The sequence below is a fragment of the Drosophila arizonae genome, chromosome 2, assembly GCF_054131065.1.
Source record: "Drosophila arizonae isolate 15081-1271.41 chromosome 2, UAZ_ARI_1.0, whole genome shotgun sequence".
Taxonomy (NCBI): domain Eukaryota; kingdom Metazoa; phylum Arthropoda; class Insecta; order Diptera; family Drosophilidae; genus Drosophila; species Drosophila arizonae.
This window is the reverse complement of record NC_142922.1, coordinates 22,438,612-22,466,265: the sequence shown is the minus strand read 5'-3', so window position 1 is coordinate 22,466,265 and position 27,654 is coordinate 22,438,612. Positions and strand designations below refer to the sequence as shown.

General features: G+C 39.5%; 1 protein-coding gene and 2 long non-coding RNA genes across 4 annotated transcripts in view; 1 reads left to right on the top strand and 2 right to left on the bottom strand.

Annotated features, from left to right (window-relative positions):
• Positions 1 to 27,654, top strand: part of Glut4EF (Glucose transporter 4 enhancer factor) — a 157,091-nt gene that overhangs the window by 14,116 nt on the left and 115,321 nt on the right. The window lies entirely within an intron of this gene.
• On the bottom strand, positions 3,217 to 3,892 carry LOC149270577 (uncharacterized). Its single transcript, XR_016269990.1, has 2 exons — positions 3,522 to 3,892; positions 3,217 to 3,426 (listed from the first exon to the last, which is right to left on the bottom strand). It is a non-coding gene; the product is annotated as an uncharacterized LOC149270577 (long non-coding RNA).
• On the bottom strand, positions 17,003 to 18,004 carry LOC149270576 (uncharacterized). The gene is made up of 2 exons (XR_016269987.1): positions 17,516 to 18,004; positions 17,003 to 17,350 (listed from the first exon to the last, which is right to left on the bottom strand). It is a non-coding gene; the product is annotated as an uncharacterized LOC149270576 (long non-coding RNA).

Below are 27,654 nucleotides of genomic sequence, written 5' to 3'. Positions count from 1 at the left end.
GTCGTATCGGCTAGATACTTTTGATCCCGCGGTCTTTTCAGAGGCCATTCAGTCTCTGGGTACAATTGGTAATGCTGAGGCCAGAGCATGCCAAATGGTAGCCCAAATACAGTGTGCCTGCAATAGCAGCATGTTACGTCGCAAGCAGTTCACGCGACAACATGAGCCTACGTATTGGTGGAATACGCAAATAGGTGACATTCGTCGCAAATGCATCCAGGCGAGAAGAAGCTACCAACGGGCTCGCGGTAGGTCAACGTTTTTTGAGAAACAGTTAGCTTACCAGGCAGCTAGAAGACAGCTGAAGAAGGCCATTCGGGCAAGCAAAAGAGAATGTTTTTTACAGTTGTGCGACTCAGCCGAATATGACCCTTGGGGCAGGGCATATAAGATAGTAGTTAAAAGACTATACGCAGGTAGGCAGGTGCAGCCTACGGATCGTCTGGAGCTTAAATCGATTGTGGAAACACTCTTTCCAGAAAGTCTAAGCTCCATTCACGCCCCTGAGTCCGAGTCTGCTGATCAGGGCTCAACGAGCACTGAAATTGTTTTAGTTACAGATGAAGAAATATCAGTAGTTCTCCGAGGTCTTAGAACCAACACAGCTCCAGGGCCGGACGGGATCCCAAATCGTGCGCTAAAGCTAGCCCTCGCCTTGCACCCAAGTACGTTCGCCGAACTATTTAATGAATGCCTGATCCAAGAGACGTTCCCGGCAAAATGGAAAGCCCAGAATCTGGTATTGCTACCCAAGGCTGGCAAACCACTAGATGAGCCATCTTCGTACAGACCGATCTGCCTCTTAGACACCATGGGAAAGGTGTTTGAGAAACTGATCTGCTCTAGGCTGGAGACTGCGATTGCAAGCGCCGGAGGCCTGTCACCAAACCAATTTGGATTCCGGAAGGCCCGGTCAACAACGGACGCGCTTAACAAAGTTGTCGGTCTGGCCACTTCCGCTATTCAAGGCACCAGATGGAGGCACGGGACGAAGGAATACTGCATCATCGCGACCCTGGATGTAAGGAATGCCTTCAACACAGCTAGTTGGGATATGATACTGAATGCGCTGTCACAATATAATATCCCTAAATATCTAAGAGAGATAATAAAGAGCTACTTCAGAGGAAGAACACTGGTATACAACACGAGTGAGGGTCCCCAAACTCATACAGTGTCAGCTGGAGTACCCCAAGGCTCAGTGCTGGGGCCTCTCCTATGGAACATCATGTACGACGGCGTACTGCGCTTGGAACTACCAGCAGGCGCGCACACCATTGGCTTTGCTGATGATGTAGCTGTCGTAGCCATAGGAAAGGAGCTAAAAGATACAGAGGATATGTGCAGCGAAAGTATCAATCGCATACGAAGCTGGTTGACAGGAGCTGGGCTCGAGCTTGCGGCACACAAGACCGAAGTTGTACTAGTCAGCAGTCGCAAAAGAGTGGAAACTGCCAATATAAAGATCGGCAGCGTCACCATTGCGTCCAAGAGGGCGATAAGATATCTTGGTGTCATGATAGACACAAGATTAACTTTCCGCGAGCACTTAGAATATGTGCATAAAAAGGCAGCTGATTCTTGTAGAGCTCTCTCGAGAATCATGCTTAACACGCGGGGACCTAAACAGCAACGACGTCTCCTCCTAACGAGCGTCATTAGGTCTGTCATCCTCTATGCTGCGCCAATATGGGCAAGAGCGATGGCAACGCCGAGCTACAGCCGAGGCATTTGCGCGATCTACAGGCTGAGCGCAATCAGAGTCAGCTGCGCTTTCAGGACTATCTCCGATGACGCGGCGCTCGTCATAGCCGGTATGGTGCCACTGGAGTATTTGGTCGCCGAAGCCGTGGAGCGGAATTCGCACGGGCCTACGCGACTCAACGTTGTCAGGGCGAACAGCATCGCACGATGGCAAAGAAGGTGGAATAGCTCAGCTAAAGGGCGGTGGACGCACAAGCTCATCCCGGAGCTTGAACCATGGGTTAACCGCAAACATGGCGAGGTTAACTTCTACCTTACGCAGATCCTCTCGGGTCATGGATGCTTTCGGAGCTATTTGAAGCGCTTTGGCCACGAGGAATCTGACGAGTGCCCCTGGTGCGAGCGAGGGCATGTGGAAGACGCCAACCACATTCTTTTCGAATGTGGACGGTTCCTGGAGGAGAGGCGTCGTCTGGAAGAGGCAGTGGGCCGCTCCATCAGAGCGGACAACTTAGTCAACGCCATGCTGGAATCGGAGGAAGCTTGGGAACTAACAAGCACCTTCGCGGCCACGGTGATGATGGAGCTCCGCAGAGTCGAGCGATCGAGAAGACGAGCTGTCCCAGGCTAAGGTAGCGCATAGTGCTTGCGAAGCAATGCTTTACGGCCGTCCCGCAAGCACCGCGCGCTATCCTAGCCACCACGCAACTTGTAATTTGCTATATAATTTTGTTAATAAATGAATATAAAAAAAAAAAAAAAAACACACACACACACACACACACACACACTCTCTATCAGTGTCTCTCGCGCGCTATTTTCGTTTTATTTACATTACGAAGCGGAAAGAAAATCGAGTGGCTCGAGCTTTGAGGAGGCGCCGCTGTTGTCATCGGCTGTAAAACATTTTCGATGCCAATCATGCGTAAATTACGCGATTAAATTGGATTTTACGGCATTCTCCGTGCAGCATGCAAAATATCCTCCATACATGGCAAAAGAGTCTGCCGCCTTTACGCTCTTACGGTTTAATGTTGCGAACGCGGACGGGCCTTCAGCCTTACAAGTTTTCACCTCAACACGAATTTTCGTTTCGTATTTTGTTTTGCTTTTTGTTTTGCTGCTGCCTTTCGGTCATGCATATTTGTATGTGTGTATGTATCTTCTTTGTGCTAGCTTTCTTGCTGCTGTCCATTGAAATGGCAATGGGCGTGGCAAGGGCGTAGGCGTTGGCATCGCAACCGTTTTAATGGCATCTGGTACGCAACTTTTTTATTGTCTCCGGCGCACGCTGCGTATACGTAATGTGTGTAGATTTTCTATATCTTTTGCTGCTTCTGCTGCTGTTGTTGTTGTGCCTCTCTGTCTAGCTGTTTGTTTGCTTACGTGGCATCTGCCTTAGGCACCTAAGCCGCCTTTAACACATTCTGCAGCAAAGGCGAAACAAACAAACAGAAGAACCAAAAGCAAAAGACAAAGCAAAAAAAAAAAAAAAAAAAAAAATCCTTTCAATTTTATTTCACTCATTTTCGCATATTTATGGCTTTCCACTTATTTGCTTATGCCTTTGCGAACAGCTGTGCGTTTCATTACCAATCGACTAGGGCGTGTCAATGGGCATGGGCGTGGGCGTGTGCGTAGGCGTAGGCGTGGGCGCTTTGTGCGACGTCATCAAGTAAATGTGGCACGCTGCTTCCTATTATCCCGTTCGCTTCGAGCAACCTGTCGATGACGTTGATATAACGGAAATCATTGAAGCATTTCCTTAAATTTCAGTTAACAATATATACAGATTGAGTATATGTACATGTACATACATATATGTATACACCTTTGTTGTATCCATATGACATTTCCGATTCGCGTTTGTTTTTGTGAGTTATGCGTCTATGTTGAACTTTGGCAAACATTGTTGTAGTGAGCTCGCAATGAAATTGCTTAACATTTTCATTGGCATTTTTCTTGACATTTTCTCGATTACAATAAGAGCTCGTAAAATTTTATCGTTACTAATAAAATTTAATTGAAACAGGAAACTCTCGCATAAATTTCAACAGCGTATGGAAACAACACACACACACACACACAGACACATATACAAACACAAACACACACTCACACACATGTGCACTGTAAAGAAAATCCTTGTTGAGGGCTTGCCAGCAGAGGGGCAGCATTTTGGGTAGTTTATGCGCATCGGAAATGCAATTGGATATGCTCAATATACCGAGTGTATGTATTAAGGGTATTCCCTGCACTGAAAACTGAAATCTGAAACGTTGCTAAGCTGTTGATTTGACAATCGTAAATGTGCAAAGAAAAATAATATAATATATAATCAGCTTGTTAGCCGCAGTGGCCATCGAGTCTGGCACATTACATTAGTTAACTATGATATCAGAGCCGGCTTTTGTGGTCTATCCCACTTGCTGAAGTCAAGACTGTGACGCGCTCACTGGGTTTCCTAGAAACTTGCGGCATTATTCAGCAGTTTATATTTAAGAATTAAAAGTGCGCTGGATGACTAACTAATATAAGGAATTTCAGTCTGAATCAAATTGCAAAGCATTAGAGAAAGAGAGAGAGGGTGAGAAAGAGAGAGTAAGTGAGGGAGAGCTTGTGTGTGTGTGAGCGCATATCGTGCAGTGTCTCCCGGCGTTTAACGTTGTGTTTATACGCCCATCTGGGTTATTCAACTTTCGGGAACGACCGACGCTGACGCCGATGCCGACACCGACGCCGATGCCGACACCGACGCCGACGCCGACGTCGACACCGACGCCGACGCCGACGTCGACATCGAGCCGTTGATCCCGTTTGACTCTTCGAACTGTTTAGGTTTGAAAAAAAAAAACAAAAAAAAAACACACACACACACACATACATATATGTGAATCTATGTGAGTGTGTGATTGTTGGTTTTTGTGTTTTGGTATTTTATTTATATTTCACCAGGGGAACAAACGCATTTACATATTTTAGAATTCTCTCTCACTCTCTCTCTCTCTCTCTATCTATCTGTGTGTGTGTGTTTCTTCCCTGCCCTGCTTCTCTATCTAAGTGTGTGTGTGTGTTTTTTTTATCGCGTCAATTGGTTTGTTGCGCCTCGCTGTTTAAATCGCAAAGAATTTCAATTGCAATTGCCTGCGTCTGCGTCGGTGGCACTTGCCGCTCCCTGCCATCCGTTGATTATGTATTTTATTTGTTATTACAGCTGACGAGTGTCATGAGATTATGTAATAATTTAGATTGAGCGCGAATATGAGTGCGAGTGCGAGTGTGAGTGTGAGTGGGGCACAAGTTGCCAATCAACGCTTGATTAATTTTTTTTTGTCAAATACGATATAACAGATCTCTTATGTATGTATATAGAACATTCATATACATATGTATCTGTTTTATTCATTGGAAGCATATAATTTAACAAGAATTTCTGATATCTTTCCGCTTGGGATCGGGCAATCAAAGCGGGGGTTTCCTTTGCCGGCAAGCGTCGCTCTCTCTCTATCTCTCTCTTTCGTTATCTGCCTCTTTCGTTGCTGTGGTATTGAAATGCACTGAGAGCGACATTGAGGGTTCAATGTCTCGACACTCTGCAAACAACAACAACAACAACAGCAACGGCAACAATGTCCCGACGAGCAGCTGCTGCAACAGGTGATCCTTGTCTACCTTTTGCCGGCTGAAGGTCAACAAACTTGGTGGTGGCTGCGACGCAAATGCCGGCGGTGGTGTTGGCGGTGGCCAAAGGCAAACGAACTTCAGCACGTCACTCGCTCGCTCTCTCTTTCACTCTCCCTCACTCTCTCTCGCTCTATCACCCTTACATATCTGTCTACCCGAATGTCTGCGTGTGTGTGTGTGAGATTCCTTTTGTGGCGTCGTCGTTGTTAGTGCAGCGAAGCCTGAAAAAACCGTAATTTGAATCCAATCTTTTTGGGGATTCTCTTTTGAGCGTGCACGAAAAATGCCAAGAAAATGAAGAAGAAGAAGAACAAGCGCAGCAGACAGCGACAACATCGAAAAACGCCGACAATCAAAACAGAAACCATACGAATATAAAACCAAATTCTGTTGAAAATTAACCATAAAAATAAAAGAGAACAAAAGAAAAGAAATGAGAAGAGAACAAGAAACCAAAAACCAATTTCAACAGGTCGAAGATTAAATGCGCTCTCCCGAATCAACTCGGCTATATCACTAAGATAAACTATAGATTCAGAGTGTGTGTGTGTGTGTGTAGAGAGATGGAGGAGTTTGAGGGGAGAGGAGAGAGAATGAAATTATCGAGCCTTTGCCAAAATGAATAATATCCGCCCACGGCTAGGGTAATGCGTCGTCTTGAATGCGTGTCAGATTTAATTTATTTATAAAAGTGCGTTAAACAGCACGAAAGAGTGGGAAAGAGAGCGCGTGAGTGTGTGGGAGAGAGAGAGAGAGAGAGTAGCGACCGCAGGTGGAAGATTCAGTTGATTTCGTCATGAGTCCAAAAATATGCCGTTTGCCGTTTTTGCTTTGTGTGTCGGTCGGTCAAGCAACTCAAAGGCACACACACACAAACACACACACACACACTGCTGTATATGTATGTGAGACTAAACCCAAATCCAAACATGAGACACCGTTCGTTAGGCAGTCGCGCTGAGTCTCCCTCCCATCAAGTTTATTGACCATCCCTGGCAGTGACGAAATTTATGCCATAGGTAATTACCAGTAGGCCCAACAATTTGTTTTGGCTTTGTTTGCTTTGCTTAGTAGCCATGGGAAGCTGGCAACTTGACTATCTATCAATTGCTTCTACCTCTTCTTCTTCCTCTTTTTCTTCTTTATGTGTGTCTGTTTTTTCTATCGGGTTTCTATTTGCTTAGTTTTGCGTGTGCGTTGCCTTAATTGGGTACGTGACAAGGGCAGGGGAACGGCAATACAGCTTTCACCTAAAAAAGGGGAATAATAAGAAGAAGAGGATTGAAGCCCTCGCATTGAATCATATGCTAGCCAACTAGCCTAGGGCTCTAATCAGCGCAATTGGCGAGTAGATGCTGGCCATCAGGCAACTAATTTGTAAAGCACTTTCGCTGCTTTTCCGCCATCCTGAAACATCTGTTGACCCATTTCTGCACTTCGCAAGCCTATGTTGATTTGTTAGCCCAAGTGGTAAAGTGGCGACGCATTCGCTTCCTGCTTTTTGGGGCTGGTTGCCATGGCCCGGCCATGGAAATGGGTCAGACTATTTGTTGTTTTGGATGCCATCACATTCGAAACCTGCAACCGGGCAACGTAGCGCTTGAGTTTCTGTTATGACTAAGCTTTTGACTTCGTGTGCCACATGCAAATGCAAATGGGCAAGAGGCAGAGGAACCAGAAGCAAAACAAAACCAAACAAATATCCAAAACAAAAAGCATAGAGACACACATCCATGGGAGCGACTCAACCGAACAGCCACATCGATGCAGAACAGCCTCAATGGCGATATGATGGCACACATTGGTATCGATATAGTCGAAGCTTGAATGCTCTGAATAGATGCTGGCAAATGGGAGAAAAGGAGAGATAGAGTGAAGGATAAAAGTGAAGGAGAGATAGAAGAAAAGCAGAGATAGGTAGAACGAAAGAGATGGAGAGGAACGCAAAGAGTGAGAGCAAAATGGAAATTTTGATTGAGTGAGACAGATAGCGAGAAAGAGAGACAGAAAAAGGATAGATAAATAGATAGAGATAAAAGATTCAACAGAAATAAAGTGAGAAACTTATGCGTATATGTTATATAGATAAGAAGGGAGAGAGGGAGCGAAAGAGAGAGTTATAGAAGAGAATTTAAAGAATGGGTGGTAGATGAGAGATTTAAATCAGAGAAGGATATAGTAAGAAAGATGTAGAAAGAAAGAGATAGACAGGAAAAGATTAAGAAGACACGCAGATAGATAGAAAATACGTAAGCGTCAGGGAGTGAGAGTGAGTGGGATAGATAGAATGAGTGAGTTAATGAAAGAGGGAGAATGAGAGAGAAAGAGATTGAGAGAGATAAAAGCGAGGGAGAGAGAAAAAGCTGAGCCAACGGAAAGGTAAGGGGGAAAAAATAGAAACAGAAAAGCGAGGGGGCAAAGAGAATATAACTACCAAGAGCGATTGGAGATAAAAAGAGACAGAGAATTAAAGAGATAATCATAGATGAATGGGAGAGATGTACACCAAAAGTTAAGCAAAATAAAATTGGAGAGAAAGTGAGATTGAGAGAAACTTTATCAGGAATTCAAACTGATATCCTGGCATCCAATGATCCGATTTTAATAAAGCTCTTTGGAAAATTTCATAACTGCATTACGCGAAGCGTTAGAAAGTGGAGGCAAGCCAATGCCAAAATCCAGGTTCGCTCACCGTTAGCTAAATCAGGCAGCTGAGTCGCTTCGCCTGCAGTGCTATCTCTTGGATTAACAGATGCGATATAAATAATATTTAGAATATATGTATATATATGCATGTATATTTATACATTTGTGCTATTTAAATACCTGCTGCAATTATCTGCGTGTGTGTGCGTATGCGTGTGCGTGTGTATGCGTGCAAATATATTTCGTAGCCGCCATGGGGGCCAACGTTGAATGTTTTCGTTGCCGGCATTTGGTGCTGCGGTTTCCCTCTAAGAGGCGCCGCTCGCTGCTTCTGCTGCTGTTGCTGCTGCGGCTGCTGCTGTGGCAAACCAGCCACTGCAATCTGTGTCACATGGCAATGTTTTGCTCATATTTGAGTGTGGACCGAAAAAAGTAAGATATATATGCATAGATATACTTGTGTGTGTGTGTGTGCGAACGGCAGCAGTGTGCAAAGTGTAGAAAATCTATGCCAGGCTGCCCCCGCCACGCCCTCGCTCCGTCGTTTGGGAGTCATTGAGTCTCAGTCGGCGTAAACAAATTTAGCGCGTCGCCTTGTCACAGAAATTAAATTCAAAGCAAGTCAACCAACAACAACAACAGCAACAACAACAACAACAACGGCAGCAATTGGCATTGCTAATGCAACTTGTTGTTGTTGCTGTCGCTTGTTAAAATTTTATTGCAAAAAATATATATTTGGTGTCACTGTTACAATGTTGCGTGTCATGTTTTTTTTTTTTTACTCTCATTTGGAGCTGTGCCGCAAAACAAATATTGAAATGTGGCACGTTCACTGTTTGGGGGCAATGCGTAAAGAAACAAAAAAAGCAGCAGAATAGAGAAAAATGGGGAAAAAAATAGTAACAAATTAGACACCCACATATTAAGTGTCTCGCAAACGGTTGTAAATAAATTTATGATATATATATAGTTGAAGTTAACCGGCCTTGCGCGGCATTAATTATATGACTATGCGGGGGCTTTGTCATGATAGCTTCCAGCAACAAATATAGAATAGGTTATAGAATTTTGCATTATATTCATATGTATATATAAAAATTATATTTATTTCAATTTAAATATATTTTCATATGTGTTTATTTCATTATGAATGCAATGAATGTATATTTGATAAAAATAATATTTTATTGCTTGTTGAAGACTGAACTTACGCTGTTTTTGTGTAGTTCTGAATATTGACTGGCTGATAGATGATTTATGTATACAGCCCTTGACAGATCTTTAAAAGATATAACACGGCACATTATTTATTTGAAATATTTGATAAGTTTTCTTAGTTGACATGAAAATTAAAAAAAAAAAGTTTTCGATATTTTCAGCTTTGACATAATAAAATTAATTTGGAGCGCACACAAAATTGATGTTGAATTTATTTAAAAATAAATGTTGTAAAATTAAAATATTATTTAAAATACTAATTATTAATGTGATAGATAGTATTAAAAATTTGATAGGGCTATAAGCATTGCTTGAATATTTTTAGAGTTCCTATGAAGTTAAGTTATCCTAGAAAAAGTGAATTAATCTTTGGCTTTATTTTATGACTGTCTAATGTAGTAATTACTGGGAAAAAATCTATTTTATATTAAGCATCAAAAATTATCACACATTCCATTTCTGAAGGGAAACCCTTGTTCATGCTTACATCAATAAACCAAGTAGTCAATCATTAGATTCATTTCATTACATGTTTTTACCTTTAATTATTATTATTATTTTTTCATTATTCAATATTCCATGCTGTGTTATGCATTCCCTTAAGTTTTCATATATCATTTTGCTGTTGTTTATTTATTGCTTAATTAATCGAGAATTTTAACTTTGATCGCTTGCCTCAGTTTTCGGTCTATCTAAACATTTCAGACTCGACGTTGAGTGTACATAAAAAATACATATACACATGGATGGATAGACATATATATATGTATATATTTCGCAATTTAATTGCTTACATCAGGCATTTTGATTGAAATTTATGGACAGCGTTGTCCTCAGTTTTCATTTTCATTTTCATTTTGATTTTGATTTTCATTTTTGTGTTCGTGTTCGTTGCCTATTTGAATTTACATTTCTCGAGATGAACAAATAGGCCCACAATATGTTGGTCAATGGCACAAGGAATTCGCAGCTCACGGGCCGTGAGTTTAATTTTGGCAGTGACGATTTTTTATAGCATCGCTGACAAACACTTGAAATAGATGCAACAACAACAACAAACAGAAGAAGAACAAGAAGCAATATTACATAAAACTGACATAATTAAATACTTATAAGAAACTTTGGCAACTCAATCGATTCGTATACGAAGAATTCCCAAAATGCGATTTATAGATCATCGAATCGTATGTAGAACATCGTCGAGTGAGTCCATTTGCACTTGAGGCTTGTCTACGAATTTGGCTAGTTGTTTACTCGTCAATTGTATTAATAGCCTCAAGCTGTTTTGAATCTTCCTATTTATTTTGTATAGAGAGGCAATTGATTTTTCTTCCTATATACAAATGCTGGCTGTGCTCGCTGTGCGCGTCTTATCGTTTAAGTAAATATTTATAGCGGGGCTAATTGAAAGGCGGACAAAAGATATTTGCATAGAGCCAGCCAGTCGACGAAGATAATGTTTAGCTGCGCCTGCCAATGATCAACTTTATACAAGTAGCTGCCACAAAGCACAAAGAGTGGCCTAATTAGTGTCAAGTGTTGCCTCAGCGACAACAGCAACAACAATAACAGCAATAACAGCTCCGAGCTGCAGCCATAGAAAAGAGGGAAGTCAATTAGAAAATATACAAAGAGCAGCAGCAGTCGGGCTGGGGCAATGGGTTCAGGTTCGGAGTCTGTGCTGCACTGAGCTTAAATTGCAACATGACAACAGCAACAACAACAACAGCAACAAAAGCTTTAAGCAAATCAACATAAATAGAAGTAAAATAAATAGCATTGCATGCCGAACAGTAGCTAAAAAAGCACAAGTATCTACAAGTACAATTACGTTTGGCTCGACGACAGAGCGCCAAAGCGAAATACAAATCGAGACGCTGTTGCTTTTTTTTTGTGTCGCTTAGCCAGTCGAACTGAATCATGACCCAATAACCTAATTTTCCAAATGCCTGCCCTCTCGCTCGCACACACACACACACACACGAGTGCAATTGGCCCCGGGGACGGGGCAATATGTAGCGCACAGATACAAAACACCAGCAACAGCAACAACAACAACCAACAACAGCAACAACAGCAGCAGCAACAGCAACAGCTACTGCATAAGCTTGAATACGTATTGAGCTGGCATTGAGTTAAGGCTGATCAGCAGCTGCTGGCCTGCCCCCAGTTGGTTGAGCTGGTTGCGGAGGCGGGGGTAGCCAGAGGTGCGGCACATACTGCTACAGCGGGGACAGTTGCTTGTTTCTCTGTTTCTCTGTTGCTCTCTCTCTCTCTCTCTCTCGCTCAGTCACTCGGTTTTGTTGTTGTTGCTATATTGCCATTTGCGTTGCATTCATTTTCATCAGCTGCTGATGCAACGGAAGACAAAGCAAAGTGGCAATAAATAAACTTATTTTTAGTTTAGTTTTTTCTTTTTTAGTGTATTTGCAGAGAGTATTTAAATATTGTAAAGCTATGGTGACATGTGTAGAATATGAATATGTAGATATATATAGCTGAAAAGCTGTTTCAGGCAGGTATAAACAAATTTGGAATGTAGATTTCATTAGGCTCAAGTAAATTAACAAACAATTTTTTTTTTAATGTGGTAAACATCTCTTGTAATTTATATGAATTAAAAAAAAATTAATACAAAAAAAAATAAATAAAATAAATAAAATAAAATAAAATAAATAAATATTATATATGTATATTTAAAATAGTTTTTTGGTTTTATAAGAATTTTCATACAAATATTGCTATGTTTTTATGGATATTCTATAAAAAAAACTCAAAGAGCATTTGCTATGTTGAAAGTGTATTTGATATTCTATAAACTGCATTTGGCTGTTTATTCTTGTTCTTCGTTTCAATTTTTTTCATTTATTTATTTTTTATTTATTGTTTGTTATTCGTGCCTGCGCAAAACAAATTTCAAGATGCATATCGAAATGTATTTCGAGTGTGCGATTGCCAAGTGTCGAGACATTTTAGTACACTTCCTCACACACTCTTACGCCCACGCCTACGCACACAGACCCACACACCCACACACCCGCACCCACACTGACACTTGTAAAGTTTTGTCTTTGATCTGCCTGCCAATGATAATGCACTCTAAAGTTGCAGCTGCACTCTCCGTTTAGCTTAATTAATAGAAATAGAAAGAATTTCGATACTAGTTCAATAATTCGTGAAAATCAAAGTTTTGTCTTTGATTTCTATGGCCATCTCAAGCACTCTAAAGTTCGAGCTGCACTCCAGGATAGCTCCAGCTAAATCAATTTAATTAATGCAAATAAGTCTGGATCTAATTCAATTATTCGACCATAAAGTCGTGTGGGCTGTGGAATACCCGCTCAGTGCACTGACACCCGATAATTGTGTTTTCAGCCCAAAATTCGCAAACAAATTATGAAACTCTGTTTGCCGATACTGTTGTCGTCGTGCACTGTCCAATTAGAGTGCTGCATTTATGCATATGCTGATTTCCAATTGGATTATTTATTCACATGACCGGCACAAAGCCAACAGTGAGTGACAAAAGTTTGTGCACATTATAGCTCGCTCTCTCTGCTAATTCAATTTGCTGCTGCTGGACACTGAAATGTATATTTATTTTCATGTACTTTTACATGAAGTAAATTAATACGCATACGCACCGTCTGCCCGGGGCTGCAACCGCCTGCTGCATTTGATGTTTTGCAACAATATCATGTGGCACAATGCGAACTGTTCAAATTTAATATCAAACAATCTATGACGTAGATAATATAAAAATGCTTCAACGGCACGCCTTGAATGTTAATGCATAGCCTTGAATATCGTCTGATTAAGGTGCTACAAGTTTATGAAAAAAAAAAAAATTATAATCATATATATATATATATATATATATATATATATTTGGTCTGGCTTGGACAAAAGCTAAAGGTAAAACGTGAAGTGACATAGCGCAACAATATCAACTGGTATATTTATACATATTTATGTATTTGTATATGTGCTCGCATAAATAAACAACACAGAAATGTATTTTTAGCCGATTTCATGTTTCCATCACGTGCACATTAGCAAACGGCAAAAAATACAAATTTTGTGTTGCTTTATGCTGATTTGATGACTTCATAAATATGATTACTGATGCATGTGTTGGCTGCAGATTAGGAGAGCTAATTAAAGACAGAAAAAGCTGCATCTCAATGCGTAAGCCATCAAACGAAAGAAGTCATACAATTTTGATGGCCCAAACGTATTGCGAATTGTAAACCAAAAAAAGGGGAAAAAAGCTGAAGTAAGTTTTATTGATTTGTCAGTTTGAATTTCTATTTGATTCAAATTTATCCGAATCAAGAGTCAACGAAAAAAATCCATAAAGCTTAAAGCTTTAATGTGCTTACTCTTTGTATTTGCAATGTGAAATTGAAAGTCTTTGAGCTGTTTTAAATATAATTTGTGTTATCTTTTATAGCAGACATATGTTGTTCAAAGCTTTTGTCTGATTTTTGACGTAAGTCTGGCTGAGAGATCTTGTCGAAAATTGTTGCTTCTTACGTAGCATTTTTAATTTCACTAGCTTATAGCTCTATGCCATGCCATCTCAATAGAGTTCTCCAAAAAACTCACTTGTTAATCTGCTAGTTTATTCGTTCCAGTTGATATTTTTGTCTCTAACGGCTTTTCTGTGAATTCTTTAGCCGGTTCGGCACTTAGAGAGCTCGTTTTTTGTATTTTGGGGCACGCACCAAAAAATAGTTCGGCTGCCCCGGCTTTTGAGTAGGTGTGTGTGCGTGTGTGTGTGCGTGCGTGTCTGTATGTGCTGTGTAAATAAACAAATTCAAGGTTGATTACCAACAACCGAATTCCCCCCCGCTCACGTCCAGCCAACTCAACTCGACTCGACTCGACTCTGAAACGCTATCACCTTCAATGCTTTGAGCGACTCGTGAGTTATATTTTTTTTTTTTCGTTTTTTCTAATTTCGGTGACATATGAAAAAAATAAATATAAATTCTCGTGGGCTGTCGCCGTTAGCTGTAAAGGGCCCAACAATTTTAGCTAGCAATTCGCTATTGTATTTTGCCTATTTTTTTTTTGTTATTTATTATTTGCTGACGAGAATATTTTTTATTTTACATATTTTTTTGAGGCTCTGTTAATTTCATAAATTAAACTGTCATTTTTTGTTTGTAGAGCTATATCTATACATATGTATATATAGTTATATATTTATTTTTTATTACATTAAGTTGAGGGCGCCAAAGTTTTATTGAAAACATTTACAACTATTCGTTGTTTGTCTGTCACTCATTTTTTGTCAAATTTTATTTCAATTTATTTATTAACTGTCCAGCCATTTCCAACCAGCAGCGCCCCTGCCCTCCTTCTGCCTATGCCCAAGCCCTTACCCTACTCCAATAAACTTTTATCAGTGCGATGTAATTTCAAATTCATGCTCGTGCTCATACTTTTTGTGCGTTGCTTCTTTTTTCAAGGTGAATTTGATAAAAAAAAAAGAGAATAATAATAATAAATAAATGCGTCGACTGGCCATGCCCCTTTGACGTTATGTAAGAGATAATAGTATTTTTATGCGATTATTCACCTCTTTTAGAGAGTATTAAAGAGAGAAAAGCTATTTTTTTTTAGAGTTTTTTATATCCACAAAAGGTGTTCATTATTTGAATATTTGATTGTAATCAACATCATGATTTCACATAAATTCGTGTAATTAAAAGGCGGGGAAAGCCATTTTGTATCTTTAATGGAGCGTGCAAGGTGAGCTGGCTTAAAGTGCTTCTGAAATCAGCTAAACCCAAAAATATGAGAATTGGCTAGGAAACTATATTTATTGATATATGTATATGTATATACCTATTATTATATTTAATACATACATACAAGTCAAACTGATATCAGGCAAATGTAAAAATTTTTTAAACTAACTTCCTCTTAAGTCAACATTTTGCCTGCGTTCAATTATTTATTTTAAAATTATTTATATACAAAACTTAAATATTCCTCACAAAACTCAACATATATATTAATTACATTTGATTTTCTTCTTTATTTTGCAGGTGAGTTCACATTTCGAGCAGTCAAATATTATGGTAAGCCCTCAAGCAGACAAGACACCTTTAGTAATAAAATAGCAAACAAGCCAAAATAGAATCAAATTTGCTGCAGGCTAAACAAAATTTCAGTTGTACGAATATCGAATATCGTATTTTAGTCATTTACTGAAATTATGTTCCAATAAATTGCAAAGTAATTCTCATTAGTTTATCATGAAAACATTTATCATTGTTGTGAATTGTTTTCATTGCAATTGAAAACAAATCCAAATTGATGTTCCACATTGTTTTCGTTATGCAATTGCACTCAAATGAACCTTTCCCTCTCCTGCCCCCCCCCCCCCCTCACTCTCACTCTCTTTCACACTTTTCTGATTTGCTGCTATCCTTCGCGATAGTAAAAGGCAGCTGTAAAAAGCATGTAAAATTAACTGGCGTAGCTGAATAGTGCTTACGTTTTACGTAAGCGCTGCAGCTTAGAACGTAATGGAAACAATTCAAACACTCGAGTCGAAGGTGTTTGATAAACAAATACCCTGTAATATAAACAATACTTTTTGAAATAATTAAATAGATTGTTGTCTGAATGCAAAAATATCATAATGCTCCTTATATTTTGTAAGGAGAAAGGTTTTCATGCTTCGCTATCAGATATTTCCTAATGTAAGATCTTTAACGTAATAATTTACTTAATCGAATAACAAATGATTTAAATGACAGTTAAAACTTCCACTACATTTCCACCCACAAGTCTATAATACCCAATGTATGCTATTCGCAGGGTAGTCAACTTTATAATAAAAACTGCAATAGTCCATTTATTTAAAGCTTGTGGACTATGAATGAGGCCCACATATAGCACACGCTGCAATGGCCCACAAACTTGGCCAACTGATAACACCTGACGCTGTCTAATAAGCCGCCAAAGCGACCTTGCGACGGGCAGACGATTGCCATTGCCGTTAGCCCCAGGGCCAGCAGACGTTTGTATGTAGCAGACGTTTGCATGCCCGTAGCAATGCAACAATGCGCCCTCATGGAATGCCGAACGCAACCTTGGCCAACGGAATAAATACGCTCGCATATAGTATATAGTATGGATATAAGCGAAGGTGCACACACAAAGGTGTGCCAAATGTTATATAGATGACCTGAGAAAGAGCATCAGATATTTGTTTGCATTGGAGAGATTATAAAAGTTGGGCAGTGAAGGATTCGAAATTGCGATTGAGATAGATTGACCCAGGAATGCCAATAGAGCAGAGCTGAATTAGATGATCCATGATGACGATGAGAACTCTGAATTTTCCATAACTGTATACCTAGCCGAAGTCAAGAGTACTTCTAGTCATAGAGTTGACCTCTACTCCAAGCTTGAGTCTATGATTTAGCAATCTGCCTTTTTGCTGCTTAGCCAATAAAAAGTTTTCATAGACGGAAAGAAGTTCCACGTTAAGTTCTACCCATCTACTCTAGTGCATTGAACATTACATAAAGCATTAGCTGTCAGTCATGAAAGCTTTCGATTGTCAGGCGGCATTGACAGCGTTATTGGCCCTAGTTCAAGCCGGCGACAGTTTTGCTTGTTTGCTTTGTTTAGCCTTTGCTTAGGCAAAGCTCAAGGATCAGCCAAAGCCATTTGACGTGCGGCATGACAGAGCGCGACGGAAGCTCAAAATCAACAACAACAGTTTGCATTTCATTTTTTATTTGTACCTTTCTTGTTGTATCTTCTGTGTACTTTTTGCCCGTGGTGCTAATCCGCTACCCATTGTCAGCAGAATTTCCTTCTAATGTCATTTCCATACACCATTTTCCATGCCAGCTTAGGCAACGTCGACGTCGGCGATAGCGACTGCGCTTGGCTGTGGCCATTCGTCTGGCTGCCAAATGGACGTCTAATTGTAGGTGGCAAGCTGGCTATATATGTGTGTGTGTGTGTGTGTGATGAGTGGGTGTGCGTTGAAGAGTGCACTAATTTAAGCTGAAACATGCCAACTATTTACAGGTATTTCCTTTGGCTCCCAGTTGCGTAATGCCTGCAATTATCGTAATACATTTTATTATACTTTTGACTCAATTAGACAAATGTCCGCGATTGGGTTCAGTTTTAATATCAGTTCTGCTATTAGTTCTAGTTCCTCCATGTGTACCAATGCACACGCATTTGTTTTTAGCAGCAGCTCCAACACGAGCTCCCTTACTAGTTCCAATAGCTCCCTACAAGTGTTTCTACTCGAAGCGACTCGATTGAACTACCAGTTTCAGTTCCACTGCCAGCTCAATTTGACGCTTTCAATTATATATAGTCTTTCTTGTTTCAATTCCAGTTGTTGAGTCTCTCAAATACACATACGCTCATGTCATTAGTTCCACTTCCAGTTTCATGTTAGCTACAACGTCAGTTCCAGTTCTAGTATCTCTCTGTATAAGCTTACGTTATTTGCTTTCGTTCCATTCATCGTTCCATCATATGCTACAGTTCCTCTAATAGAACCTTCTCATTTACTCTTACACTCATTGCATCAGTTTTATTTCTAGTTCCACTTCCAGTTCCACACCTAGTTCCTCTTCTTGAGCTAGTTTCTCTTATATATGTATGTATATACGCTATACCTTAACACTTTTCGCATTTGTTCAATTACCAGTTCCACTTCTAGTTCCATTTGTCTCTATATATACACGCCATCAATCATATTCCTCACCTCAGTTAGCATAGCTTACCTTTTTATTGATTAGATAATCGCATATATGTTCGCTCCTCTCATCAGTTCGAGTGCTATTTCCCTTACCAGTTCCACTGCTTGTGCCCGACTACCATTACCAGTACCAGTACCAGTTCCAGTTCCAGTTCCAGCCCCAATGCGTACGATATCAGTCGCATACCTAACCTTGCGCAAATATTGCAAATTGACCTTTACATAAAAAAACGTTTCGTCGTCTCATTTGCATGTGGAAATTCATGCAGTTCCATTGCATTTTTCATACGCTGTTATTTCGCAGATTGTTGTTGTTGTTCGTTATAATTTAACGCTCTTATTTCTTTGTACGTGTGTCCGTACCATATATAAGTATATATGAATACATATATATGTACAAATATTATATATTCATATATATATTTATGTGCATATTGTTATTGTTTTTTATTGCTGTTGTGTTTATGCAATGTTTATTTGGTTGGTTTGCAGCTTTGCAATATTCAAATTCAGCGAAGCTTTTAAAAATCAATTGACAGAGTAATTATAAAAAAAAAAAAAAAAAAAAAAAAAAAAAAAACGAAAAATGTGTGCGCTTCTATAGCGAATTACATTGATTTGTCTCTGATTTGATTGCTTCACTAAGTGTTATGCATTTTAATGTGCTGTCAATAAAAAGCAAATAAAACGGTGCTTAATCAACATGCATAAATGGCAAAAACAGCTTAATTACACAAGTGTAATATTAAATGTAAATGCTCATAGTCTGTTAGCTTATTTAAAGCTACTTCTTAGCCTTTTTGCCCTCAGGGGTTTCTTCTATTCGTAGAATCTCGCACATTGTGAGCTGAAAATAGAATTTAATCTGTTTTAAATCTAGTACGATTTTGGTTAAACATATTTTGTAGCCATTAAGCGTTAACAATTAGCGAAATTAACAGTTTTTGGTGAACAGTCGCCGGCGATTGGCTGAAAGCCCAGGCATGCTACACAATGTTGACGGACATTAGCGGCTGAGCCACAGCGAAGCCAATTTTAATGGCATTTTAATGGGTTCGACTCTAGCGGCGAACAATGACAGCTGGAATGACCGACGGACAGATGGACAGACGGACAGAGAGAGGGAGTGAGGGAGATTGAGACAGTGGATCCTTCGCTGAGTCGCCACAACAAATGCGAAATATGTATGTAATTTGCATTTAATTTGACATGTCAAATGCGTCGCCATAGAGCCGAGCTGCAGGTAATTATGTCTAATACAGTGAGGCAATTGTGAGTCTCTGGCGGAGACAAGCTCGATTGTCTCAGCAATTTTCACAAGCGACAGCTGTCGGCGGCTTGGCAGACGTCCATAGAGCAGAGCTAATCTGTGCGGCTCTCTATTAGCCAACTCGATTGCTGTTCTGTTGCTGAAGTCCTGTGCTAATGAATATAAACAGCTGCAGATCCTTATTTAATGACGTTTATCTAGTAGTCCTTTGCTGTTGCGCTGTAACGACTGTAACGCTGTATCAGCACAGTGCTTACTTAAGACATCGTCTCGCATTTCATTTCAGCTATTTTATGGCTGGCCTCGCTTTCACATCAACTTCGACAGCTAGCTGGCGTTACCGTTCGGATGGCCATTATGTCAGGTGCAGTTGGCAGGATTGCAACCTGCTTCCGCTTAGTCAACCGTGCAATCTACTCCCCTTGAGCCCACACGACCTGCTTTCTATCTGAGTCCGCCTGCCCGAGTCACCGGATATCATTTCTTTTAGCCTGTTCGTTTGAAAACATATTAAATTTCAAAAGGGTTTCTGCTTAGCCGCCGTTACCGTGCACTACAAAGCATGCCGCTAATCATTGCCATCAAGCTGACGGTCAACAGCTTATAAGACTTTATAAATATAAGAATATATATAGAAGTGTGTGTGGCTTTTTGTTAAATATATATATTTTGTGCTTATTGGCAGCTTCTGCTTAAATTGTTGCATAATCTTGCCCAATCTTTGATTAAATTTGCTTCACTGTAGCTGAATGTTTCTCTTGAGTTGCGTGAGCTTTGCAAAAAAATATTAAAGGGAGTTGATAAGTGTTGATTATTTTTAAAGCTAAGCTAAGCCTTAGCAAACAGGGAAAAAAACAAAATATTAGATGAAAAAAATGTATACATACAGTCGAGTCTCGATAATTTGTATACCCCTGAGTCGAATTCGCGATAAATAGAAAAAATCGTTATCGATCATTCTCGATAATTTGAATTTCTGTGTAAATCGAAGAAAAAAAACTGATCCTTTTGCCATTTCGAATTATCGGAACCCGACGGCATATATATTTCTTCTATCTATCATAAGAGCTTAGATTATTTTAAGTCCTACTTTTTTTTTTTGCACCAGAATACAATATATATTTTAAGATAATTTAATGCATTTTAATTAACTTTACCTTTCACTCGGCTTATGCATAAAGCGACTTCTAGTACTTTAGCTTATGGCATTAATTTTATAATCCTATTTAATTATGTATTTGTTTTTTTTTGCCAATTTAAGCTTTTGTACGATTTTATTAAGGCTTTAAGTATTTAAAATATATATCATGAAATTTATTTATTTTATTTTTTTAAAACTCAATCAAAGCTTGTTGGCATTTAATTCAATCAAATTTCGTGTGAGCTCGCAGCTGTTTCGCCAACTCTTTTATAACTATGTCAACTATCTCTTTTTGGCTTAAATAATTAATTATAATGATTTTCGAAAAAAAAGAAATTGCGCAATGTTTAAACAAAACAAAAAAATTGTGGAAATGACATTTAAAGTGCCTCGAGCATAAAAAGCTTGTTAATTTTTTGCCATTGCTCGCTTATTTCCTCCTTTCTTGCATTTCTTTTATATTGCATTTTATTTTTGTGTTTACCGAAAATTGCGAAAAAAAAACTACAGTAGGGAAAATGTTTTTTAAGCACGTCGCTTACAAGCTATATCCATTTCCATTTCCATTGCCATTTCCATTTTCATTTTCATTTTAACTGCAATCGGCAGCATTAAAGCTTGTTAAACGCAAGCAACAAGAACAGCAAAGAAATTGCGTGTCAAGTCAATGGAGACTCAAGCAACAACAACAACAACAACAACAACAGCAACAACAATAATAATAAGAAACAACCAGAAGACAAAGTGCGCTTTAAGTTGTATTTTCTGGCGCTTGTTTCATTGCATTGCATTGCATTTTGGCATTACAATTTCAGTTGTAAATTTTCTCTATGACCAGCGGCGCTTTTCACTTTTGTGTTTTGTTGTTTTTTGCTGTAAGCCCAGCCCTTTAGCAACAACTTGAAATGGAAGCTAAAGTCGAAGCTGTTTTTCGTAATTATGAAACTTTTTGTATTTTAATTGGATTTTTATTGATTTTACGCACGTGATGTACGCAGCAGGGGGGCTGGGCTGAAGGCGGCTCAAGATACTATCACAACAGTCACACACACACACACACGTACAGACTGACAGTATAGCTACAGCCTAACGGTAAATGCCCCAGCTGCCAGCGACTGGCCCCCAAAAACAATGGGCCACAGGCAACAGGCAACAGGAGAACTGCTGCAAATGCTAATAGGAAAACGTGATCATCGGCAATGGCTCATTATTTCGATTTCAGCTGCGACTGCGTATGGTCTTAGGGTTTGTTTATAAGCAAAACACAAATATATATACATATATAAGTATATATTTATATACGTTTTTTTTTTTTTTTTTTATGGGTAGCGATGAAAATGTCGCTGATAAATTCCATGGCAGGCTGAAGGCGCGTGATATGCATATTTGGATATCATTCCATAGACGGAAACGCAGCTGAACAGCTGTGAAGTGTGTGCATGTGTGTGTGTGATGGCTGCAACAATATGTTTAAGCATTGTGCAACAAGTTTTGAGCTACAATATGGCAGCCTAACCCTATGTACCTTACCCAACTAATTGTGTCGAAATATTCGTTTATTTTTGGAATGCCTCAATTTCGAGCTGCTGCCGTTCCGTTGTTTTGTTTATTAATAAGTCATTTATAGATTTATAGTTTCATGTCGTTAATGTCAATAGCAGTTCAAGTATCTGATGCCTCTACCTCACCTCGACCTTCTTCACTTTTCCCAATTTTCATTTAAGTGTTATTTTATATTGATTGATAGATCGTCTAGCATCTCTGCAATTAAAGTTTATGGCACGCCTCCCAGCATTAAAGAATAATAATTACATAGAAGATGAAGTCATAAAAACCAAAATTACAGCCGAGAAGTGATTTTGTCGATTAAACATTTATTTATTGATAATAAGTTGACTGGAAAATGTTTCAGACAGATTTGTAGTTGGTAGTGAATGGAGGAATATGTGATTGATGAAGAACTGACTGCGTATTCTGTTTAATGCCAAATAAAATAGATCACATGAAATACTAAAAACTATGCTATACCCATTCTATATAAATCTAGTATAAATTCTGCTGCTGCTGTTGCTGATCAGATTTAGTTGTCAGGAACTACCCATTTAACTCTCCATTTCTCTAAATGTCTGGCAATTCTATATCGTATGCCGTACAGATTTAATGCGAGATATCATATTCTAAAATTGACGTAAAAAATCTAATTTAACCAAATCGATTATTATCGTCGGCTTAATCAAAAATTGTGTTTTCCTTTAAATCTTTGTTGAATATGGGCAACCTTGTAGGGTTGCCAGATGGGTTCGTTGTATATGGGCAGCACTATAGAGTCGATTCCCCATAATTCAAAATGGCAAGGGAATCTTTTTTTTTCAATTTACACAGAAATTCAAATTATCGATAATTATCGAGAACGATTTTTTTTTTTTTTAAGGGAATACAATATTTTTTTTTCGATTTATTGCGATTTTTGATTTACCGGGGTACAAACTATAGAGGCTCCACTGTATTACTCAAGTACAGCGTATTTTATAATTCTCATCATTTAAATTATATACATGCATAATTATTATATTAAGACTCCTCGAGTCAATAAACAAATACTTGATGAATGCGTCTTAAATTCACCTCAACTCACATGCGTTGAGTCACTTGGCTTTGTGCGACTGTCCATTAATTTAAGGCTCTTCGATAATATATAATGCATAAAATTCAGATTTATAGTCGAACGACTCTAACGGTAAATCCCAGTCAAAGCCCAATGCCCCAAAATTTATGTGTGCCTGCAACCGGTTGGGCTTAAAATCTCTGACGGAATGAATCGACATTTGGCCGAAACGAAAGTAAAGAGGTAAAGGAAACAAAAACACACAAAACTCCTGCCGTTGTTGAAGGGCAACCTTCAACTGAAGCTGATCGCACTTGCTGGTGACCCAAAAAGTACTATAATCGAGGGAGAGAGCGAGAGAGAGAGGGAGAGAGAAAAAATGTCGTAATTGGAGGAGAAACTCCAGAATGCAATGTAATTCGAAATTCGAAAGTTATTACGCTTAATTTGTGGGTCAAATGGCAAGCCGGACAGTCTTCGGGCTTTTCCCTTTCGCATCGAAGACGCCACTGATTTGAAAGTCAAGATATGCGAGGGGCAGCACACAAGCACATACACACAAACACACACACACACATGCACACATATATAAACATGAGAGACACATGAGAAATGCAAGCCGGCCTTAATTTATATGATTAGCAGCTGGGCCGCTGTGTGCAGCGTATGCAGTGTATGCAGATAAGCCCGTTGATTCATGGGCTATCCATAAACGGTATACGCAACGAAATGAAATTTCAAGCAAGTGTGTCAGAGGTATGGCCGAGCCAGCACCACAGCACCACCATCCCGAACAGACGCTGAACAATGCAAATTTCGATCTTGTGCCCGCTTGTCAATGGACGCTTCGTATTACGACAACAAACAAGCAGCTTCTACTATTTCGGGCAGCAACAACAGCAACAACATCTATATTTCCAAATATGCAAAATATGTCAATATAGCGTGTCGGGTATTTGAATAATTGAATCGGCCGTCGCCGTATTCGCTGAACTTTTCAGCATCAACGGGCAGCAACTCTTTTGGCAGTTGATGCTGCACTAGCTGTGTCTGTGCCTGTGACTGTGGCTGCGGCAGTTGCAGTTGCAGTTGCTATGACAGCTGTCCATTGACTAGCCTGGGTAGCTAACAAAAACGGCCGTCCACTCATCATTTTGTATGCGTTTCACGTTCAATTCCATACAAAACTCCAGTCGACAGACGCACACACACCTCTCTTCCTCTCTCTCACACTCGCTCACTCTCTCGCTCTTCGGCAGATAGTCGAGTGAATTTTGCTGTTGCTGTTTCGCTGGCAACCGAATGCCCTCAAAGGCGAGTTAATTAAATCCTACCGCAGCGCACTTTTAATTAACTTGTCATCCTTTGCCTGTTGCAGTTGGGTGGGTGGGATGCTCGGATTTGGACGCCTCAATGAAAAGAATTTCACTAAATATGCCATGCGAATCAACTCTGGAATTTACTTCAGCAAATTCTTTCTGCCTGTCACAAACGACATCAATTTGTAGAAACTAATTATGTTGGCTCAAACAATGGACTGAATATGACAACAATAATAAAATCCACAGGGATTTTAGATTGAAAAATTGTTATTAAAAAATATACGGGCTTGAAAATAATATTCATTGTTTAAAATTGTCTGAAAACTATTTGATTTTAAGATGAAAATTTATTCAAGCTATAAATTTAACCAAACACAACAGAATTTGATTTTTCCTTCTAGAGTATCTGCTAGTCAATCAGTGCCTGCCTCTATGTCTGTATATTCTGTGTTCCAATTTGTCTTAAATTCGTTTGCCTGCAGCGAGTGATCAGTGTATCTTTTCAACTTCATGACTTAACTGTTATTTGATTTAATGGCCATAACCCATTTAGTGTAAATTGGCCAATAGAGTGCACTTGGCTTGATGCGAGCCCAGTTAACATGAGCAATTTATTTAAGAGCCATCATTAATACACTCGGCTAGATAAGTACAAATGAATGTTTTTTCGATAGCGCGCGGCCATGAATCAATCGCCGTAGCTTATCTGATCTGGTCGGGCTCTTAAAGCAACAACAACAACAGCAGCAGCAACAGCAACAAATTGCCCTCGCCACCAACTAAGCTGAAACATGTTGGCCCAATCTTCACGAATCTCTTCTTTCTGGTTGCTGTTGTTTTAGCTATATATGTGTGTATAAGACCGGGCGCTGGCCATAAATATGAGGCACAAGTTGATGTTTCGAGGAGACAAATTGAATTGCCGCACTGCATCTCTCAATCTATGAGCGAGTTCGGCATTAGGCCGAATTGATGGAAGTGTTGGTTGGCTGGCAGGCGGGCACAAAGGCGAGACATAATTGTCGAAGCATACCAAGTGAGTCAGCCACATGCCAAACAATTGATTTATGCCAGCCCCAAAATGCAGAGTCCCGGTTCGGTTCGAGGAATATTTTTGGCTTGTTTTTGGCACGCACTTTTGACAACGCGAATCTGCAGGCGTCGCATAAATCATTGTGACAGCTACTGGGCTTTACGTTAGCGGGGCCCAGGCTGGTTGGTACAGTGAAACCGGTTCGAGAGACCTGGCATCCTGTGCCGAGGGCAGCCAGCTGTGCCAGTCAATAAGCCAATACAGCCCAGCACTCGACTGAATTCCTGATAATGCATTCAACTAAGATGCAGTCAGCCAGCACGCAGCATGCAGCACGCAGCATGCAGCACGTTGCCTTTTGAGCTCTCTTTGTTTTCGGCCAGCCAATAAGGCAACTATTCTGTGCTCATAATTGGCTTTTGGTTTTGCATTGCTGTAAATGCACCAAATCATTGCCTGAAAACATTGCGCATACGCCGCGTCCTACAACGTTGCAGTGCACCAAAAGCAAACAGCGAATTTCACACGTTTGACTGTTTGACGAAAAACTTACGTGACACGATAAGCGCATCAAGTCAACACAACAACAAAAAATGAAAAAGACAAATTATAAAATGCAGTGCTTAAGCAAAAGATGTGCAAAACATTGACACGTAATTGAGATATAAGTGTATAAAGGAAAGAAAAATAGGAAGCAAAAACTAAAAAATATTAAAAAAATACATTTTTTTTTCTAGCTTAAACTTGATCAATTAGGTTGGCAGATAAAAAATTAATTTAGCTTGATTAATCGAGCTGCTAGAAAAGTGAAAAAAGAGCAGAATAATGAAAGGGTATATAACTTTTTATTGCCAATTATGGAACTTATGGAAACTTTGCTAAAAATCTGAAACATTATATTCAAAGAGAGGGAGAGAGAGAGAAAATGACAAACTAAAGAACGCTTGCAACACTTATCCCTGAATCCCTTAAAGTTATGACAGAAATCTCTCAAGTTTAAATACATTTTAATTTAAAATACAAAATGTATAATTTTCCCTGTTTAAGCACAATTAAATTATACCTGAATAAAAAGCACAGCTTGACTAACGTTGCAAAAATGATGACAGTTGACAGTTAAGAGACTAAAAGATTAAAAATTCATCATTTTATGTAAACGATTGCAACTGATTAGCTAATTGCCAGAGTCGACAAATTTCAGTAATGACAAGATTTTATAGTTAATGTTTAATATATTACGGTTATGGCTTTTGGTTCCCTAATCCCAATTGCCAGCCAGTGTGGCACGCCCCCTTTTGCTGGCATTTGAGTGCTGTGAAAGGAGGCGCTGTTGACATTTGGCCAAGCTAATAAATGTTTGCAAGCATTTCGTGGCTTAGCTGCGTAAAGAGCAAATTTAATTATGTTAGGTGGTTAACACACAAAGTGCAGTTGTTAATTGCACTTGGTAGACAAACAATAAAACCGCAAGTGAGCCAACACGGAGCCTTTTGTTGGCCAACTACTAAGCTGGCGCTGGGGCTAGTCAAGCAGCAGCAGCAGCAACAGTCGCAGCAGCAGCGGCAGCATTAGTACCCATAAGCTGGAAACCTTGTCGGAATGTTTGTAATTAATTGCCATCATAATTATGCAGACACCTGAACGGCGGCGATATGCTGAGGGGGAGCAGGAGGCGGTCTAGGGGCGGGTGCGGCGGTGTCGACGTGCGTTCGTGCCGCAAAGATTTCGCTTTTGACTTTTATTAAATTACTCAAAAGTTCTCATATGCAATAGATTGCAACAACTTCATACTACAGCAAAAACTGCTCATAATTAAAAAACTTCTTGTTTCTCTCAACATATGCAAAGTTTTTTATATTAATTGAATTACTTCAACTGCTACACGCCAGCATTGCGTCAAAAATTTGAATAGTTCATGGTCAGTTTTTGTTGCCGACTCTGATTTGCATAGAGTGAATGGCTGCAAACATAAGACATTGCCACACATCGTAGCTGCAACACGGCTCGGCAACAATGCAAACTTCTGTAAATATTATAATTCATTTAATTAATTCTGTGTTTTATCTTCTTCTATTTGCAGGTAAGCTGATGATGGAAGCCAGAGCCGAGCAGCTCAAGCTAGAGCCAATTATGTGGCTTGATTTGCTCTGGATTGAGAACGGGGCAAATCAAGTACGATAATTGAAATTGCGTTATGAAACTAATGCCAAAAGCTGGCATAAGCTTGGTAAATAAGTTTATTTGCAGCACAAATAGAATCAGATTGCCTTTGG